The 19,888-nt window shown below is 44.0% G+C and overlaps 1 long non-coding RNA gene across 1 annotated transcript in view; it reads right to left on the bottom strand.

The window, feature by feature from the left end:
* Positions 1–19,888, bottom strand: part of LOC126985891 (uncharacterized) — a 105,390-nt gene that overhangs the window by 75,170 nt on the left and 10,332 nt on the right. Inside the window, exon 3 of the long non-coding RNA XR_007739122.1 lies at positions 1,957–1,978. This is a non-coding gene — a long non-coding RNA (uncharacterized LOC126985891). The remainder of the gene's footprint in view (positions 1–1,956; positions 1,979–19,888) is intronic.

Here is a 19,888-nt window from a genome sequence, read left to right as displayed (position 1 = left end):
TCCTTTTTACTGCTGCGGCAACGTAATCATATAAACTGAGGCGTCCGGAAGAAGAGAGGCGTAGGGAAGAGAGCCATTTTTTACTTGTTTGCACTGGGAGAGGCGTAAGGAAGAGAGCCATTTTTTACTTGTTTGCACTGGGAGAGGCGTAAGGAAGAGAGCCATTTTTTACTTGTTTGCACTGGGAGAGGCGTAAGGAAGAGAGCCATTTTTTACTTGTTTGCACTGGGAGAGGCGTAAGGAAGACAGCCATTTTTTACTTGTTTGCACTGGGAGAGGCGTACGAAAGAGCCATTTTTTACTTGTTTGCACTGGGAGAGGCGTACGAAAGAGCCATTTTTTACTTGTTTGCACTGGGAGAGGCGTAAGGAAGAGAGCCATTTTTGACTTGTTTGCACTGGGAGCGGGGTACGGCAGAGCCATTTTTTACTTGTTTGCACTGGGAGAGGCGTAAGGAAGAGAGCCATTTTTTACTTGTTTGCACTGGGAGAGGCGTAAGGAAGAGAGCCATTTTACTTGTTTGCACTGGGAGCGTAAGGAAGAGAGCCATTTTTTACTTATTTGCACTGGGAGAGGCGTAAGGAAGAGAGCCATTTTTTACTTGTTTGCACTGGGAGAGGCGTACGGAAGAGCCATTTTTTACTTGTTTGCACTGGGAGAGGCGTAAGGAAGACAGCCATTTTTTACTTGTTTGCACTGGGAGAGGCGTACGGAAGAGCCATTTTTTACTTGTTTGCACTGGGAGAGGCGTAAGGAAGAGAGCCATTTTTTACTTGTTTGCACTGGGAGAGGCGTAAGGAAGAGAGCCATTTTTTACTTGTTTGCACTGGGAGAGGCGTAAGGAAGAGAGCCATTTTTTACTTGTTTGCACTGGGAAAGGCGTAAGGAAGAGAGCCATTTTTTACTTGTTTGCACTGGGAGAGGCGAACGAAAGAGCCATTTTTTACTTGTTTGCACTGGGAGAGGCGTAAGGAAGAGAGCCATTTTTTACTTGTTTGCACTGGGAGAGGCGTAAGGAAGAGAGCCATTTTTTACTTGTTTGCACTGGGAGAGGCGTACGGAAGACAGCCATTTTTTACTTGTTTGCACTGGGAAAGGCAAACTACACATCCCAGGAAGAACAAGATGTACAATGGAAAAGCGGCCCTCGGTACACAATATACAAGGTCCCTTTTCTCTTCCAACTTGTTTCTTGTTCCTCCTGCGATGTGTAGCCTGGCCTGCCTCTCCCAGTGCAATATATAGAGAAAAATGGCTTTGTCCCTTACGCCCCTTCTCCGCCGGACGCCAGCATAGTTAACCCTCAGACTGTGTTGCTCTCATAATAATTTGAATCTGAATACATCATTTTATTTTCATTTTCATTTTTTTTTATTTGGTTGCTTCTCACCCTCAGACTGTGTTGCTTCTATAACAATTTGAATCTGAATACATCATTTTATTTTCATTTTCATTTTTTTTTATTTGGTTGCTTCTCACAGTTAGCCAGACCTCGATTTCAAGACTCTAACTTTAAATCTGTCTCCTTTACCACCACTTAATATGTGTCTTGGGTAGTTATGGCGACAGATTTTGTAACTTACATATATAACATCTGCAGGTTTTTTTTTTGGCACTCTCCCGGTTCTAAGGATTGTATTGAGTTGAATAATAATAATAAATGATAAAAGATCCTTAAGTCTGAATGGTGTTTCCTCTCCATACAAATAAATCAAACTGCCCTTGCCAAATTCTAAAGTGACGCCCACGCAACTCATCTCCTCGAACACATCACAGCCTTGGAGGGGTCAACTTAACATGAGGCTGACCTTTACACAAATATACACGGCAGGTTGATGAAGAGAAATGCACTCCGATGCATAAGCACAAAAACATTACCACCCTTACAAATTAACACAGAATGGTGGACTCAAGGAATTTTTCTACCGAGTCAAAAAAGAAATATATTGTACTCACACTGACTCCTTCCACGCAAGCCCTGGAATATAAAAAGAAATGTTAAATGTCTTTCCTCACGTATGCCAGCCACACACACACACACACACAAAAAAAAAAAAAAAAAAAAAAAAGACTAGAAACGCTGAACCAACTAACGGAGGTGCATACACGAGGGGGCGCTTTGCTTCACTCACCCGTCGCCCCCATCCCTGATAGTCCCTCAGAGCAAGCCCCCAAGCAGTTACCCTCCCCATTCTAAACTACTCTTGGCAGGACCGATAAAACACTTTAGTAAGTTACTGATTCAACTGTGAGTTTCAACACGGAAAGCGCATATGACTGGTGAGGAGTGTGATAAAGTTAGACAGAATCAGCAACAGGAGTCTGAGCTATACACATACAAAGAACAGGACTAAAAACACTGTAGTTATGTGAAGAAATGAACTGTGAACACCAACAAAGAAACCACATAAGACCGGTGTGGAGTGTGACATCATTATTATAAGAGACAAAACAGGTCGAGAGGGAGGAATGCGGACACTGTAAGCAGCCTAATGAGCAGATCACGAACACCTGAGATGCAGAGAAACAGAAAATGGAAGTGAAAGCGACGAGAAAGGAGGAAAAAGAATGCAACAGAATATAGATTACAGAAATGCAGGGACAGACGGGGTGTGGGGGGGGGTGGGGGGGGTAGGAAGGCTGGACGAAAGGATAAGACAAGGAATAAGATTACGTTGGGCAAAGTAAAAGAATCAGAGGAATGGTAATAGGAGGAGAGCTCTTACATTATGTGCAGGAGAGGAGCATCTGTCACTCTCAGCCCTTCACTGCTCTCTCCCTCTCCTTTCCCTCCATAACCTTACACTGAACTGTCGCTAAGTACTTAAACAATCACTTACTCCAGTCTCTTTATCCCCAACCAGACCTTACATGTGTTCATTCTCTCTGTCATCAAGAGGGCATGCACATATTCATAATTCCTGTGTTATTTTCTAAGGCCAAGTCTCTGATGCATATGACAAGTGGAGGATAATGCTGTTTCTTATTCACTTATTTATCCCCATACTCACACTCCCTCCTTCAATAACCCTCTCCAGAGTACCTATTACCTGCCTGCCCTTCACTGGTCTCTCGTCTCCCTCAATGCTTACACCTAATACCTGCCTGCCCTTCACTGGTCTCTCTTCTCCTACAATGCTTACATAACTCTGTCCCCGTACTAAAATTCATTGCTTCCTCTCTATTCTCTTCCACACCGATCATACCTTACATTTGTCCATCCTATCTATCATCCTCTGTCATCCTATCTATCATCCTATCTATCATCCTGTCACAAAGAGGTAATGTACATAGTATTCATAATTCCTGTGTTATTTTCTAAGGCCAAGTCTCTCATATGACAAAGTTGGGAGGATAGTCTTGTTTCTTATACTTTTTTAGCCCCAAACTCACTCTTCTTCCTTTTATAACTCTCTCCAAGACATCTATTACATTCATGTTTCAAATGCATGTGAAAGAGTTGGGAGGACAATGCTCTTTCTTATACATTTCTTTTCCCCAATGCTCGCACTTCTTCCTTTTATAACTCTCTCCAAAGCACCAATTACCTGTCTGCCGTTCACTGCTCTCTCTCTCTCTCTCTCTCTCTCTCTCTCTCTCTCTCTCTCTCTCTCTCTCTCTCTCTCTCTCTCTCCATGCTTCCAGACTTACACAGAAACTCAATTACTTCCTCCATTTTCTCTTTCCTCAACCTGGCCGTACACTACCATCTCTTTCCTAACTCCATCTAGCTTCACCATAACAATAGTCTGCTCTCTTGCCATTTTATATACCCCCAATACCTCAAGCAAAAGTCAACACCCACCTGCTCATTCATTAGGTCGGAGGTTTTGAAAATGGGTGCCACGGACAGTTTCTTGGGGTGCCACAAGATCATCATGAATTTTGAATCTTTTATTTTCTTCTTCTTTTTATGTTAGTCTGCATTTATAACTCTTAAGTTAATCTAATTCGACTGATGAGTTCTGTCTGGGCATGTACTGTACCGTATGTTAATATTGGTTTGAGTATGGATAATAATTTTCATTCATTAACTAAAGTAATTTAAAGATACAATTGTGAATAAGAAGTTAATACATGTGAGGAGGGGGGGGGGGGAGGGGGGGAGAGGGGTGCCCCAAAAGGGTTTACATAAGTCCAGGGTGCCATCACAGAGACAAAGATAGAGAACCAGTGCATTAGGTACACTTTTAGTCCCTTTATTTTTCATTCTTTTTACAGTGTTGTTGTCACTTTCTTGTTTTCGTATCCATATATGCTTATCTAGGGGACTCTTTGGCTCCAGAGTAGTTTTGTATTTTCTCCTGATGCCTTTTTATATAGACCTCAGTAAAATATATATATTTCCACCTCACTTCCACTCCTCCTCCACCCTTCCTTCCTTCCTTCCCTCCCACTCCTTCCTCCAACCCTCCCATCCCACTCGTCCCTTCCTCTTTTCATCTTCTTCTCTCTATCTCAAATCCTCCCTCCCTCCCTTTCTCCCTCCCTCCTTCCTTCCGTCCCTCCATCATGCTGTCCCTGAGAAGTAACGACCCATGATTATAATTATGTTGAAAGGTGGTCATGAGGAAGGGAGGGAGGAAGGGAGGGAAGGGAGGGAGGGAGAGAAGATATGAGAATGAAAACAATAAAGAAAGAAGGTAAAAAGTGAGGAAGGGAAGGAAGGAAGGAAGGAAGGAAGGAAGGAAGGAAGAAATTGGAGCAGGAAGGGAGAGAAGGAAAGAGGGAGGAAAAGTAAGAATGGAATGAAGGAAAGAATGGAAGGAAGGAAGGAAGGAAGGAAGGAAGGAAGGAAGGAAGGAAGGAAGGAAGGAAGGAAGGACGAACCGAATGAATGAATGAATGAATGAATGAAGTACAGCGGGAAGGAAGTTATGAAAGAGGGGAAAGAAAAAAGGGAAGGAAGTTGAGGAATAAAAGTAAAGGGGGAAATGAATGCAGATGAATGAAGGAAAGAAGGAAGGGAAGGAAGAGCGGGGAAAGGTAAAAGGAAGGAAGGGAGAGAGGGAAGGAAGTGAGAGACAGATTGGAGACGAGAAAATAAGGTAGGATGGATGAATGGAGGGAGTGAGGGAGAGATGGAAGAGAGAGAGAGGGAGGGAGGGAGGGAGAATGGGAGGAGGGGAAAGAAAGGGTCGGTAACAAATATGAAATCGAAGTACACACACACACACACACACACACACACACACACACACACACACACACACACACACGAAGAAGAAGAAGAAGAAGAAGAAGAAGCAGAAAGGAAGAAAAAGAAAGATAAGCAGAAGATTAACAACAACATCACCAACAAGCAGCTTCATAGTCGATACGAGATTAGAGAGTATCCCTTAAAATATCTCTCTACCAAGGTTACCGAACGTTGGGCGAGGAACACAGAAAACAGGTACACATTATGGCAAACTTATGTAACCTTTTAACCTCGCCACCACGCAACCTTTCATCCCTGTCTATAAGTCTGCGTAACCTTCTCGTACATTTTCATTCGTCTTTGCATCATCACATAACTACGGTCTCTCTTCTCCCTCTTACCCACCTCCCTATTTGTACGCGGTGTCCTCTCAATTACCAGCCTATTTGTACGTGTCCCCTTCCTACCCATCACCCTGTTTGTACGCGTCCCCTTCTTAGGTTCAATAAAAGAGAAGTGAATATACATGATCTTGATAACGATCCCTTCAACCCCCTTAGGTCACTTAAAGACAGGTGAAAATATATGTAATTTCCTAATAGGGGGTTACGCTCCCCACGACGCCCCTGAGCTTACACATTCCCACGCTTTTGGCATCGGGAATATTATGGTTGTTAGTCACTTGGACAACGAATGGGCGAAACAAAAAAAAGGCACAAATTAACTAAACAAAAAGTATCAAATGGAAGGAAAAACAAAAGAAAGGAGCAATAAGGGAAATAAATACCAGAAACAGCGCACATATTTATATCTATTTATCTATCTAACAATCTCTCTACATATATCTATCTATATGATAACTATAACTATCTATATTTGTCTGTCTATCCATCTATATTACGTGAAAATCCATCAGAGGGATATTTTGAGGTATATACATGTTTGCAGAGATTATATGTAGCATGCTGATGTATTAAGTATGACGTATATTTATTTATAGCTTAATGTGTTTTAAGTGTGAAGCAACATAATGTATTAGTATGAAGCAGCATGAATTATTAAGTATGAAGCAGCATGAAGTATTAAGTATGAAGCAGCATGAAGTATTAAGTATGATGTAGCGTGATGATATATATTAGTATGAAACCTTCACCTCCCCACAAGTCCTCCACGAACCGGACACGAGGCAGGGCAGTGGGCGGAGTGACTGACTGACTAGGTGACGGTGAAAAGTTCAGGGGGCGAGGAGACGGACAGAGGAGAGACTCAAGGTAAATATATCACACCACACACAATGCCTCTCTCTCTCTCTCTCTCTCTCTCTCTCTCTCTCTCTCTCTCTCTCAAAGCTCAATATACCGAAAAGCTTCCTCGAAATCACCTCATGAAATAAATCACAGGAGTCGAAAAGAAGAAGAAAAAAGAAGCCTGGTAAAAAAAATATATAAAGGGTAACAAAAGAAAGATCGAAGGGTGATCACGTGACAGGGTTCAAGGTGGTCTAGTTTGTGTCTATATTATAAACTTCCAAGGTTAATTTTGTACTTATAATTTACTACTACTACTACTACTACTTTTTGGTCTGAGTTGTTAGTCGCGAGTTCTAACGGAAATCAGGCCGGTATAAGAATAAGGAAGAAAAATTATTAGGTAGATGTAAAAAAAGGAGATGGACGAGGAGGAGGAAAAAAAACATAATCAGTGTATGATAGTTTGGTGGGCGTGGGAGGTGGAGGAAGAGATGGAGGAGGAAGAATGGTGGAGCAAAAGATGGAGGAGGAAGAGGAGGAGGAAAAGGAGGAGGAGAAGGAGGAAAGACAAGCCAAAACAAACCAATATAACTCAAATTAAACCTCTTTTTCCTATTCCTTCTTTTCTCCTATTTACCTACATGTTATTTTTCTCCCGACTTTAAACGACCCCCAATTTTTTTTTTTTTTTTATCTACGAATTGAGAGTAGAACGTAACTGTGCAATCTTACTTCTTCGCCTACTTTTATTTTTATGGATACGCTTTGCTTCCTTAGGTCCAGTCTTATCTGTTTATTTGGGTTTGTTGTTTATCTCCTTTTAGCAATACAACAACAACAACAACAACAACAAACATTCGCTGTACGTGCGCATGATAACGTTCTATTCCCTTCAGTCATAGCGAAGTAACGGTCAACGCAATTCTTCAAGGAGTTTCTGTAAGAGTAGACGAGGGAAAAAATGCTGTGAAAGGAGAGTGACAAAGAGTATGGAAGCGGTGGAGAAAAGAGGAGAGGGAAAAGAGAAGAGGGAATAGAGGAGAAGAAAAAAGGGAAGACAAAAGTAAAGGAGAGAAAAAAGAAATAAAATAAGTGAAAAGAGAAGAGATAAAAGAGTTGAGAGGAGAAAAGACCAAAGAAAAAAAGAAAAAAAAACAAGAGAAAAAAGAATACATAAAGAGAAAAGAAAAACGAGAATAGAAAGAGAGAGAAAAAAAAACGAGAAATATAAGAGAAAAGAGAATACAAGAGAAAAAGGGAAACAGAAAACAAAAGAAAAGAAGAATACAGAATACAGAACAGAAGAAAAAGGAGAAGAGAAAAACGAGAATAGAAAAAGAGCAAAGAAGAGAAAAAAGAGAAAAGGGGAGACGAGGAAAGAGAAACGGGAAGAAAATAGGAAAAAGGAGTGTATGATATTATGTGTATGTGTTTTTTGATGTAATATGTGCACAGCCATAGAAAGCCCTGGTTGTTGTGAATAGCGCTTTGACATTCTAAAGTGAAGAGTTGTTTAAATAGCAAAAAAGCGAGAGAAAAAGAGAAGAGGAGAGAACAGAGGAGAGAGAAGAGAAAAATAGGAGAAAGTGACATTAGAAGAGGGCGGGGTGATGAAGAGATAAGAAAAAAAAAAATAGACGAAGATAGGGACACCAGAGTTAAGGCCCATTCACACAGTGCCGACCCTGGGCCACGACAACCCACGACTCTATGGTACACGAGGTCTTGGGTGTTAATGTGAAAGGGTCGGGCAGGTCTTGAAAGAGGTCTTGAGACTGATGCCGAATGCTGTGCCGACATCGTAACGGGAGTCTGGAGTCGTGAGGGTTAGCACGACATGCTGGCAACTAGTCGGCAAGACACCAAGACCCCAATAAAACCTCCCCCCCTTTCTTGGAGCGTGGGAACCAACTTGTCAAATGCAGAAGTCGTTGGGTTGTCGTGGCCCAGAGTCGGCACGGTGTGAACTTTAGAGGGCGCGGAGAAAAAAAAAGTGAAAAAGGAAGAGGAAAAAAATGACATAAGAATAGAGAGGGTTGGAGAGAAGATAGGATAGAAAAGAGGAGAGAGAAAAGATGAGAATAGGAAGAAATTTAGATAAGGATTAGAGAACGAGGAGAAAACAGAAGAGGGAAAAGACGAGAGAAAAAGAGTAGAGGTTAAATCGCTCGAGTCGATCCTCATACGACTGAGCGCTCAAAGTTGAAATAATTTTTGTACTGCAGCACTGACCCATCCCCAGTGACACGTCCTTCCTGTAATTAGGGGAACAGAACTGCACTACATGTTCGAGGTGCAGCCTTATACCACTGAATTATACATGGATAACACTACGCCTACCGTTTTACATACTCGAAGTTCCTCGCTATGAACCCAAGCAGAGTGTTGGCTTTGTTATATGCTTTTTTACAGTGCCTTGTATGCTTCAGGTCGCTGTAGATGGTGACCCCAAATCCGATTCCTTGGTGGCAAAAAGATCAGAAAAGAGGAAGAGGAAGAATGTTACATAAGGAATATGGGAGCGGTGAGGAGTAGGCTAACACCTGTACAGCGGCGGCGGCGGCGAGGACAGGTGAGGCAAGGCAAGGCAGCGCGTGGGAGTCTCCAGGTGAGATGCGGCGGCGGCACGGTGGTGGTGGTGGCGTGCAGGTGAGGAAGTTTTTACGTCTGTCTGTCTCCCTCATTGGCACGCACACACGCTCTCTCTCTCTCTCACACACACACACACACACACACACACACACACAAACTTACTCACACAGTCTGGCATTTAAAGGACACACGCCGCGCGCACCCTCACGGAGCCTACTGTCTTATGGATGCTGTGGTGGCGATGAATATTCCACCTATTGAGACACCACCACCAGCACCCCCAACACCCCCACCAGACGTGACCCTCAACAGCCACATTCTCTGCCTTCCTAAGAGATGTCAATCATTACCAGCTCGGAAACCAACGGAAGATTCTAAACAGTTCTTCACTTTCGTTAAATTCCAAATAGTTCACTTCCAATAGCTTTTTCCTATGTTCGTTTACTGAAAAAAAAAGATATCTCAAGCCATTAACCCGTTTAAGTTAATATATAGAAGGTAAAGTTGGAACGTATAGTATAGATCGTAAAGTATAGAACGTATAGTATAGAACGTAAAGTATAGAACGTATAGTATAGAACGTAAAGTATAGAACGTATAGTATAGAACGTAAAGTATAGAACGTATAGTATAGAACGTAAAGTATAGAACGTATAGTATAGAACGTAAAGTATAGAACGTATAGTATAGAACGTAAAGTATAGAACGTTTAAGTTAATATATAAAAGGTACAGTTGGGAGCATACCACTATAGCTGCGCGTGGCGGCGGTGCTCATCTCCGTCCCGTTGTCCCTCTGAGCCTGTGGTGGGAGGGAACCCTTAACCCGACCATGGCCAGTGTGACATCAGGGTTACCACAGTTTACCTTCCCCAGGTTTCCCCAGGTACCCATTTATCGACCAGCCCGAAAGGGAGGAAAAACAGCTGAGTGTGCTCCACGCCGACTCCCCAGGCCGGGATTCGAACCCAGGCCCGCAGATTCGTAGTCAGGGACGCTAGCCACTGCACCGCGGAGATAGAGGAAATATATGGGGGGTAGAAATAAATAGAGATGGAGATAAATGGATATGGATGGAAGTGGAAGAGAATGGCGGAGAGGGAGAAGAAGCTGAGGTATGGAGGGGAAGAGAGAAAAGAATGTGGGAATGAGAGAAGGATGGAGAGAAAAAATGGAGAAAAGGTGAAATAGAAAAAAGATGTAATGGAGAGATAAAGAAAAAAGAATAAGGAAGAATGAAAAAAAGAGGGAATATTAAACAAAACAAAGAAAAGTAAAGACAGGAAAGAAAATGAGATAAAGAAAAAAGAAAAAATATAAGAGGAAGGAAGAGGAAGAGAAAAAGAGAAAACAAGAAAATAAAAAAATGCAAAAAAAGCAAGAAAAAGCAAGCAAGCAATAAAGAAAGGAATGAGGAAAAAAAGAGAAAAGAAATTAAAGGAAGAAAACAAACAAGGAAAAGAAAGAAAATGGAAGAAAAAGAGAGAGAGAGAGAGAGAGAGAGAGAGAGAGAGAGAGAGAGAGAGAGAGAGAGAGAGAGAGAGAGAGAGAGAGACTAGCGCATGGCATTTTTCCAGCCAATCAACAGGTGACATTTTAAGCCCCTCCCCCTCCCCCCTCTTCCTCCCTTCCCCTCCCCCCCTCCTCCCCCCTATCAGCCTCCCCCTCTCTCCCCCCTTGTCAGTCTTCTCCCTTCCCCCTTTCCTCCCTACATTTATTTTCTTCCCCTTTTCTCCCTTCCTATCCACTTCTTGCTTTCTGTACTCTCCCTTCCCTCCCTTTCCTCTTTCCCCCTTTTTCAACTTTCTTTAGCTCCCCTTTCTCTCCTCTTCCTCCCTTCCTCTCCTCTACACTTCTTTCTTTCTGTTGCCTTCTCTTACTCGCTTCCATGTTTCCCTGTTCTTCCCTCCTCATATTCTCTTTCTCCCTTTTCCTTAGTCTCCCTACCCACCCTTATTGCTTCCCTTCACCTCCCTTCCTCTCTCCCATCTCCCTAGTTCTCCTCTCTCACTTTTTCTTCTTGGTCCTCCCTTTTCTCTCTCCCCATTTCCTCTCTCTCTCTCTCTCTCTCTCTCTCTCTCTCTCTCTCTCTCTCTCTCTCTCTCTCTCTCTCTCTCTCTCTCTCTCTCTCTCTCTCTCTCCTGCCCCCACACAGGAATATAAGAAGTAAAGTCAGGGAGGAAATCTAAGGTAATCTTCCCTTGCACTCCTTTTCCGGGTGATTTGATCGAGTCGCTTATTAACATTATTCAACAGCCAAGATTTTTTCTCTCCCTTTTCGGGGCATAATTCAGCATGGCTTTTTTTGGCCCCTTCCTTCCTTCTTTTCCTCGTCGTCATTTTTCCTGCGGCGGGGACTGGACAGGCTCGGCGGCGGGCACCCTCCCCTCCCTCATTTGTGTGTTATTCTGGTCCATTAGACAGGCCAGGTAATGAGGGGAGGAGGAGGAGGAGGAGGAGGAGGAGGAGGAGGAGGAGGAGGAAGTGGAGGAGGAGGAGGAGGAGAAAGTGGAGGAAACATGGAAATGCAGGCAACAAAAAGTCTACCGGCTCATTACGAGGTTGCCTGTTCTGATGATTTTATCTGCTCGACAGTCCCTTGGTGCCCGCAGAGCGTATTAAAGCACTTCGGTATTCAGTTTACTACTGACACAACGACTCGATTTGTAAGGGGTTGATGGTAGTTGGATTTACTACCTCTGAAGAAAGTTTGTTCCAATGGTGGATGACTCGGTTTGAGAAGAAAGTCCTTCCAATGTCTGTGCTACATCGCCTCGCGTGAAAGGGAAAACCGTTATTTCTAGTTCTTGAGTTGCTTTGCAGTTCAAAGAATTTGGAGTGATCAACGTTACTGAAAATGTTCAATTACTTGAAGACTTAAATTTTATCTCCTCGTAAGCGTCTTTTCACCAGTGTAAAGAGATTGAGTCGCTGGAGTTGTTCCTCGTACGGTTGAGCACTTACGGTTTTCACGGGTGTTTTTTCACATTTATGGTGTAGAAGCCTTGTCACACCAACACTAGGTTCATTACACCCAAGGAAATACTCACATGTCTGGCCAAGCCTTATCAAATATGTGTGTGTGTGTGTGTGTGTGTGTGTGTGTGTGTGTGTGTGTGTGTGTGTGTGTGTGTGTGTGTGTGTGTGTGTGTGTGTGTGTGTGTGTAAGCCCCGAAATGTCTAAGGCCTTTATTCTCAGACGCTTACGGCTCCCACTACTAAGATTTCCGAAGGCCACAAAGGAGATGAGTCGGGTTCGCATGAGTTTTTTTTTCACATTCATGGTGCAGATGCCTTGTCAAACTGTCACTAGGTTCATAAATATACAATACAACCTCTAAGCCTTATCAAATGTGAGTGTGTGAGCCCCGAAATGCTTGAGAGTAAACGTAGGCTTGGGAAGAATCACGAGATGGATATATTCATTCTCTCCTCTCGCTAAGACACAGAAATAAACGCTAGATTTAAAGGAGTTGATCTCTTCATCCTAACTACTTTTTCACACAATTCTTACCCTCTCCCTGCCTTCTCTTATTGCTTCCCTTCACCTCCCTTTCCTCCCTTCCTCTCTCCCATCTCCTAGTTCTCCTCTCTCACTTTTTCTTCTTGCTCCTCCCTTCTCTCTCTCTCTCTCTCTCTCTCTCTCTCTCTCTCTCTCTCTCTCTCTCTCTCTCTCTCTCTCTCTCTCTCTCTCTCTCTCTGCCTTCTCTTTTTCTCTTTTTCCTCCTTCTCTCTCTCCCAGTTCTCCTCTCTCTCTCTCTCTCTCTCTCTCTCTCTCTCTCTCTCTCTCTCTCTCTCTCTCTCTTCCACCTCTCCCTTCCTCTCTTCCCTACTTCTCTCCTTCACTCTCTCTCTCTTCGCCTTCCTTCTCTTTCTCTTCCTCTTCTTTCTTTCGTCATTTTCTTTTCTCTTAACCCATGTCTTACTTCTTTCCCCTTCTCCCGTCTCCCTTTCTTCACCCTAGCTGCTATATTTGCACGATTCTTATATCTCCCTGTCTGCTACTTTTACTCTCCCTTCTCTCTCTTCTTTGCTTTTTCTTCCTTTTTAACTCATTTCTACTTCTCTTCTCCTTTCTTCACCTTAACCATATATATATTTTTTTTTGCACGATTCTCATATCTCTCTGTCTTCTACTTTTACTCAACGATGGCATAATTTTCGAGGGGCAGCTGTACCTTCTCTGGCAATCGATATGCCTATTACAGGGAGATTTAGTGTGTTGGTCATGTATTTCAGTGACCGGCAGAATGAGCTACAGGCGGTGGCTGAGTGGTTAGCGTGCGGGTTCCGCGTTCGCCGCGTTCTGGACGATGCGGGTTTGAGTACGCCGCTACCACCTGGGATTTTTCAGTCATCGAGTGGCCTAAGACTACCTACATGCTGTCCTGAAGACCACCCATCAACCCGGACACTGGAGGAACAGCTCAAGTAAAACAAGAATGAGCTCCGGGGTGCAGCATGAACCAAGAATAGATGCCGCCACTATAAATACTTGCGCAATAGGACATGACGTAAAAAAAATACAGAATAGACATGAGATTGTTCCATTCACTCCTCTTGCCAAGACATAGTGAGCAATGCTATTCTTGAGGAAGTTCATAGTTTTCGCCATAACTACTTCTATTGGAGGGTTCTTCAAATGGCAGATTACTTGGCTCAAGGAACAGGAACTTGTTATCGGGGGACCAAAACTGCACGGTGTATTCGAGGTGAGGTCTCGCCATCGAATGATACAAAGATAACACGACTCTCAGGGAAAGGCAGAGAAAGGCAAAAAGAATGAATATGAAGAAAACTGAATGAACTGCAAGAAACAAACATGCTAAAAGAAAGGCGGAAGAGGGTGAGGAAGACGAGGAGGAGGAGGAGGAGGAGGAGGAGGAGGAGGAAGAGGGTTTCTCCTCACTGTCACTCTCTTGATCCTTGGTCTTGAGAGGAAAAAATGTGAGTCCCAAGTGACCACCACCCTCACCACCACCCCATCCTCACCACCACCACCACCACCATCCTCACCACCAAAACCACCACCACCACCCCATCCTCACCACCACCACCACCACCATCCTCACCACCAAAACCACCACCACCACCGACAACAACAACAACATAGCACCAACAACCACAAGCAACCACCACCACCATCCTCACCACCAAAACCACCACCACCACCGACAACAACAACAACAGCAGCAGCAGCAACCACAAGCAACCACCACCACCTCCACCATCCTCACCACCACTAACACTACAACGACCCCCCCACACACACATACGAAGTTACGAACACCAATACCACTACTACCACCATTACCACCACTACTACCAAACCACTAGTACCACCACTTTCCCCACCACCACCACCAACAACAAAAACAACAACGGCACTTCGCCCCTTCCCTACAACTATCACTAAAATCAGGAACTTAATAAAAAATATTTCAACAGGAAGATTCTCTCTCTCTCTCTCTCTCTCTCTCTCTCTCTCTCTCTCTCTCTCTCTCTCTCTCTCTCTCTCTCTCTCTCTCTTTTTCGTGGTTTAAGTTGGTTTTACAGATCTTAGTGGAATGGAGGAGGAGTAGGAGGAGGAGGAAACATGGAAACATGGACGAGCAGGCAGCAGAAAGCATGTTGGCTCATTACAAGGCTGCCTGTTTTCAGTGATGTAATCAATCCGTCAGCCACAGCAGTGCCTTACGGGAAGGATTAAAGCACTTGTGTACCTACTCGTGGATACAGTCAGTTCACTCCCGATGCAGCAAAGTGTCGATCAATGTGTTTCTTGAAGGAGTTGATTGTCTCTGCGCTAACTAAGGAGGAGGAAGAGGCGGATGAGGAGGAGGAGAGCATTGTATGGTACAAGATCTTGGTACCGTAGAGGTGGAGGAAGAAGAGGACGATGAAGAGAGACAGACTTGAAAAAAATAAGGAAAAGAAGAATATAGAACAAAAAAATGGAGAGAATATGGAGATAAAAGAAACAAAAGGATAAACAGAAGGACGGAAGGAAGGAAGGAAAAGGAAGGAAACGCGAAGAAAAAAAAATACTCGAGAAGAAAGTGGAGGAGGAAAAGAAGTAGGAAGAAAGGAAAGGATTTATGGAGCACAGATATAGGAGGAGGAGGAGGAGGAGGAGGAGGTGGTGGGGAAAGAAGGGAGATATAGTAGGAAGAGGATGAGGGAGATGAAGAGAAAAAATGTAAGAAAAGAAAAACAATGGAAGGAGAGAGAGATTGAATGTGTGAATGAAGGAGGAAGAGGAGGAGAAGGAGGGGGACGAGGAGGAGGAGGAGGAGGAGGAGGAAGAGAAAATAAATAAGAAGTAAGAAAAACAAGAAGAAAAAGAAGAAGCAGAAGAAAAAGAAAAATGAAAAATAGAAGAAGAAAAAGAAGAAGTAGTAGTAGAAGAAGACGCAGATGATGATGAGGAGGAGGGGGAGGAAAAAAAAGAAAAAAAGAAAAAAAAATGAGCAAGTAAATTTTTATCTCTCTCTCTCTCTCTCTCTCTCTCTCTCTCTCTCTCTCTCTCTCTCTCTCTCTCTCTCTCTCTCTCTCTCTCTCTCTCTCTTTTACCTTCGTTCTCGGATCCGAATTTGTGTCCGCCATATATTGTCACCCGAGAGAGAGAGAGAGAGAGAGAGAGAGTTCGTCTTCGGCGTCATCGGTCTATGAACACAACAAGCGCCGATATCGGTCTTTCTCTCTCTCTCTCTCTCTCTCTCTCTCTCTCTCTCCTAGTAATAGAGGTAGTAGTAGTAGTAGTAGGAATAACACACACACACACACACAGAGAGAGAGAGAGAGAGAGAGAGAGAGAGAGAGAATCGAATTTATAGCCATGACAAGTCTCTCTCTCTCTCTCTCTCTCTCTCTCTCAGGTATGAGTTACTTCGCTATCACTCTATTTAATTTATTGTCTGTTTATCATTTTTTTCTCCCTCCTCCCTTTCTTTCTCCCCGGGGCTTAGAGGGGGGGAGGGAGGGAGGGAGGGAGGGAGGGAGGGAGAGAGGGAGGGAGAGAGGGAGAGAGAAGGTAATAAATCGTTCTTAGTCACTTTCCTCTCTTTCACTAAGTCCTGATGAGATGCTTTACGATCTCTCTCTCTCTCTCTCTCTCTCTCTCTCTCTCTCTCTCTCTCTCTCTCTCTCTCTCTCTCTCTCTCTCTCTGTGATTTTTCTTTCTCTTTTGTTTTTTTGTTTGTGTGTATGTGTATTTATTTTATGGTATGTGTGTGTGTGTGTGTGTGTGTGTGTGTGTGTGTGTGTGTGTGTGTGTGTGTGTGTGTGTGTGTGTGTCTCTCTCTCTCTCTCTCTCTCTCTCTCTCTCTCTCTCTCTCTCTCTCTCTCTCTCTCAATCTTTTTATCCCTCCTTCCCTCCATTTTGCACTTCTCTTTTTCCCGTTTCTCTCTCTTCTTATTTTCTTCCATTCCTCCTCTTCTTTCCTCCTAGTCTGTTTCTCTCTCTCCTTCCTCCTACGTTACCCCTTCCCTTCCTTCCATTCCCCTCCTCAATTCCTCCATTCCTCTTCTGTTCATTTCCTTCCATACTCTCTTCTTTTCCTGCCTCCTTTGTCCTTCCCAAGCTTTTTTTCTCTCCTTTCCTCCCTACATCTCTCCTTCTCCCTTCTACCTTGTCCTTTTCCTACTTTGCTCTTCCTTCCTCCCTCCCTTTTTCTCTTTCCCTTCCTACACAAACCACGTTAACATGCGCCTCCTCTTTCACTTTCCCTTCCTTCTCCCTCCTACCTTACCCTTTCCTTACCTTCCTCCCTTCACCCAAACCTCGGTAAAATACGCCTGCCCTTTCCCCCCTCCCTTATACCAGTCCCTTCCCCCTTCTCCCCTCCCTTCTTACCGCTGTTGTTCTTTTAGGAGTATAAGTGTGAGAGAGACAAGTAACACACTGCCAATCACAGCCATTTACCTAAATCAGTAGTTCTCAAAGTTTTCTAGCTGTGACCCTAAATGCAGCCTTGACCTGGTGTGGCGACCCTAAATGCGTGAACATGTAGTGTTTATTTATAATTATTTTCATGTTATACTTTCACATATTTAGGATTTTATCCTCCGCCTCCTCGCTGTCTGCTCGGCGGACGAGTATGGATCGCGACGGGTGGGAACCATTGACCTAAACAATCTACATATATTCTACCTTTTTATCAGCAATCAGAAGGGAGTGTCAGCCCAACAAGACTTGTGGTATATTGCTGTTAGTGTTTTGAGCCTAGGGATAGTTTGACAAGGCTTCTGCACCATGAATGTGAAAAACTCATGAAAACCCGACCTATCTCCAACCCTATAAGGCAAAGTAGATTATTTTTAGGAGCAGTGGTGGTGCTTTTTTTTTTAATGTTTGTTTTTTTTTTGTGAACTGTGACTGTCTCAAAAAAAAAAAAAAAAAAAAAAAAGGGACGTTAAACGAAGAAGAAGAGAAGTAGTGCTTTCGAAGAGGCTGTGTTGGTGTTTCCATGGGCAGTTTCACGAGTCTAGCGATAGTTTGACGAGGCTTCTGCACCGTGGACGTGAAAACCCCACGAGAACCCGACTTTTCTTCTTTGTGATCTTGGGAAATATTTATTGCGAGAGCTTTCATAGAGGTAGTGGGCATTCCCATGGGTAGTCTTATGAGCCCAGCGATAGTTTGACGAGGCTTCTAAACCATGAACATGAAAAAACACTCACGAGAATCCAATTGACCTCCTTTGTGGCCTTGGAAATTGTTGTTGTGAGAGGCGAAAGTGTCTGAGAATACGGTGACCATATTATCGAACATGTCGGAGCTTACACACACACACACACACACACACACACACACACACACACACACACACACACACACACGTAGATAGTTTAATTTCCATGGGTAGTTTTATGAGTCGTGGTAGTTTGCCAAGGCTTATGCACCATGGAAATTAATAGCTCTCATGGTGGCGTCGGGAAGTATTTGTTGTGAGAGCTCTCGTGGAGGTTGTGTTAGTATGTATTTCCTTGGGTAGTTTTATAAGCATAGTGATAGTCTGACGAAGCTTCTGCACCTCTCCTCTCCTCCCCTCCCGAAATTGACCTCTCTTTCGGCCACCTCTTTTGATTTTTTTTTTTTTTTTTAGGAGCAGCGAGTAGCGGGCTTTTTTTATTATAGTTTCCTTTTTTTGTGCCCTTAAGCGGTCTCCTTTGTTGTGGAAAAATAAAAAAAATTGAACGTGGAAAAAACACATTAAAACCCGATTCATCTCCTTTGTGACCTTGAGATAGAGTTGGTATAAGAGGTGGAAGCGTTTGAGCATGAGGGCTTTGTTGTTAAACCTCTCGGTGCTCAAGTACACACATTTGACAAGGCTTTCATAGGAATTGTGGGTATTGCCATGGGTAGTTTCATGAGCCCAGCGATAGTCTAATGAAGCTCCTGTATCATGAGCCTATGAAAACACTCATGAGAATCCGAAAAGTTGGAAAGTTCCGTTTAGTCGGCGTAACATCTGTGGTCATATGCCGGAGAGAGACAGAAGGGGAAGGAATTATACAAGGGAACAGACCCCAGGAGACGGAACACAACCCCCGATTAATACCTGGTACCTATTCACTGCTGGGTGGACAGGGGCGTAGGGTATCGGAAAACCCGCCCATATTTTTCCACTCCGCCCGGGAATCGAACCCGGGCTCTCTTGGTTGTGAGCTGAGTGTGCTAACCACTGCACCACGAACCCCCAATGAGAATCCGATCAATCACATTTTTGGCCCTTAGGAAAAAGTTGACGTGAGAGCCGGCGGCGTCTGAGAATGTCCCAAAGACCAGCCTGTTGCTCCCCGCCAGCGCTGCGTCATGTTTACGCCGCTAACGCGCTCCCCAAAGGGCCGTAATTGGGTGAACATTTTCCGCGTCAGCCTCGGCCCATTAGTCTGGCAGTGGCCCCGCGGTGGTGTCGTTGCCCGCGTCACCTCTGAGGGTATCGCTGGGCCTCGTTGGCTGCCCCGGGATATGAGGCGAAGTGCTGAGTGACGCTACCACTACTACTACTACTACTACTACTACTACCACTACTACTTCTACTACTACTACTACTACTACTACTACTACTACTACTACTACTACTACTACCACCACTACTACTACTACTACTACTACTACTGCTTCCTTTCTTCCTTCATTCTTTCCTTCCTTTTACACTACTCCTTCGTTTCTCCTTCATAACCTCCGTCTCTTCTTCTTTTTCCTTCTTCTTTCTTTCTCGTCTCCCCTCAGTCCCTCTTCTTAAAATACTACTACTACTACAACTACTACTACTACTACTACTACTACTGTTGCTATTGCTGTATATAACTGCTGGTGGCTGTCTAAATATTGCTTCTGCTGACCTGCTTTACTGACTTGCTGACCACTACTGTTGCTGCAATAGATGTTGCCTGGATTAATACTTTTTTTTGTTCCTCATCTTCTTGTTCATGCTCCTTCCCCCCCCCCCCCACCCTCTCTCTCTCTCTCTCTCTCTCTCTCTCTCTCTCTCTCTCTCTCTCTCTCTCTCTCGTTCGCCTTCGTCTTTTTTTCTCCTCCTCCTCCTCCTCCTACTACTACTACTACTACTACTACTGCTACTACTACTACGACTACTATTGCTACTACTAACATTGCTTCTGTTGCTATACTGATACCACTACTACTACTACTACCACTACTACTACTACTACTACTACCACACACACACACACACACACACACACACACACACACACACTTGGAGCCGTCACAGACCCGCCGGTTCACCATTAGGCAACACTATTAATAACATTCACCCCCCCCTCTTTTACCCCCTCCCCCACTCTCCCCCCCTCCCCCCTCCCCTGTGTTCTCCCTCACACCTTATTCCTTCACCCTTACTCTAACCCTCTTGAACTAACCTCCTCCCTCCTCC

The sequence above is a fragment of the Eriocheir sinensis genome, chromosome 60 (assembly GCF_024679095.1).
Source record: "Eriocheir sinensis breed Jianghai 21 chromosome 60, ASM2467909v1, whole genome shotgun sequence".
In the NCBI taxonomy this organism is placed as follows: Eukaryota; Metazoa; Arthropoda; class Malacostraca; order Decapoda; family Varunidae; genus Eriocheir; species Eriocheir sinensis.
The sequence above is the reverse complement of the archived record's forward strand: the minus strand, read 5'-3'. Positions and strand labels throughout refer to the sequence as shown.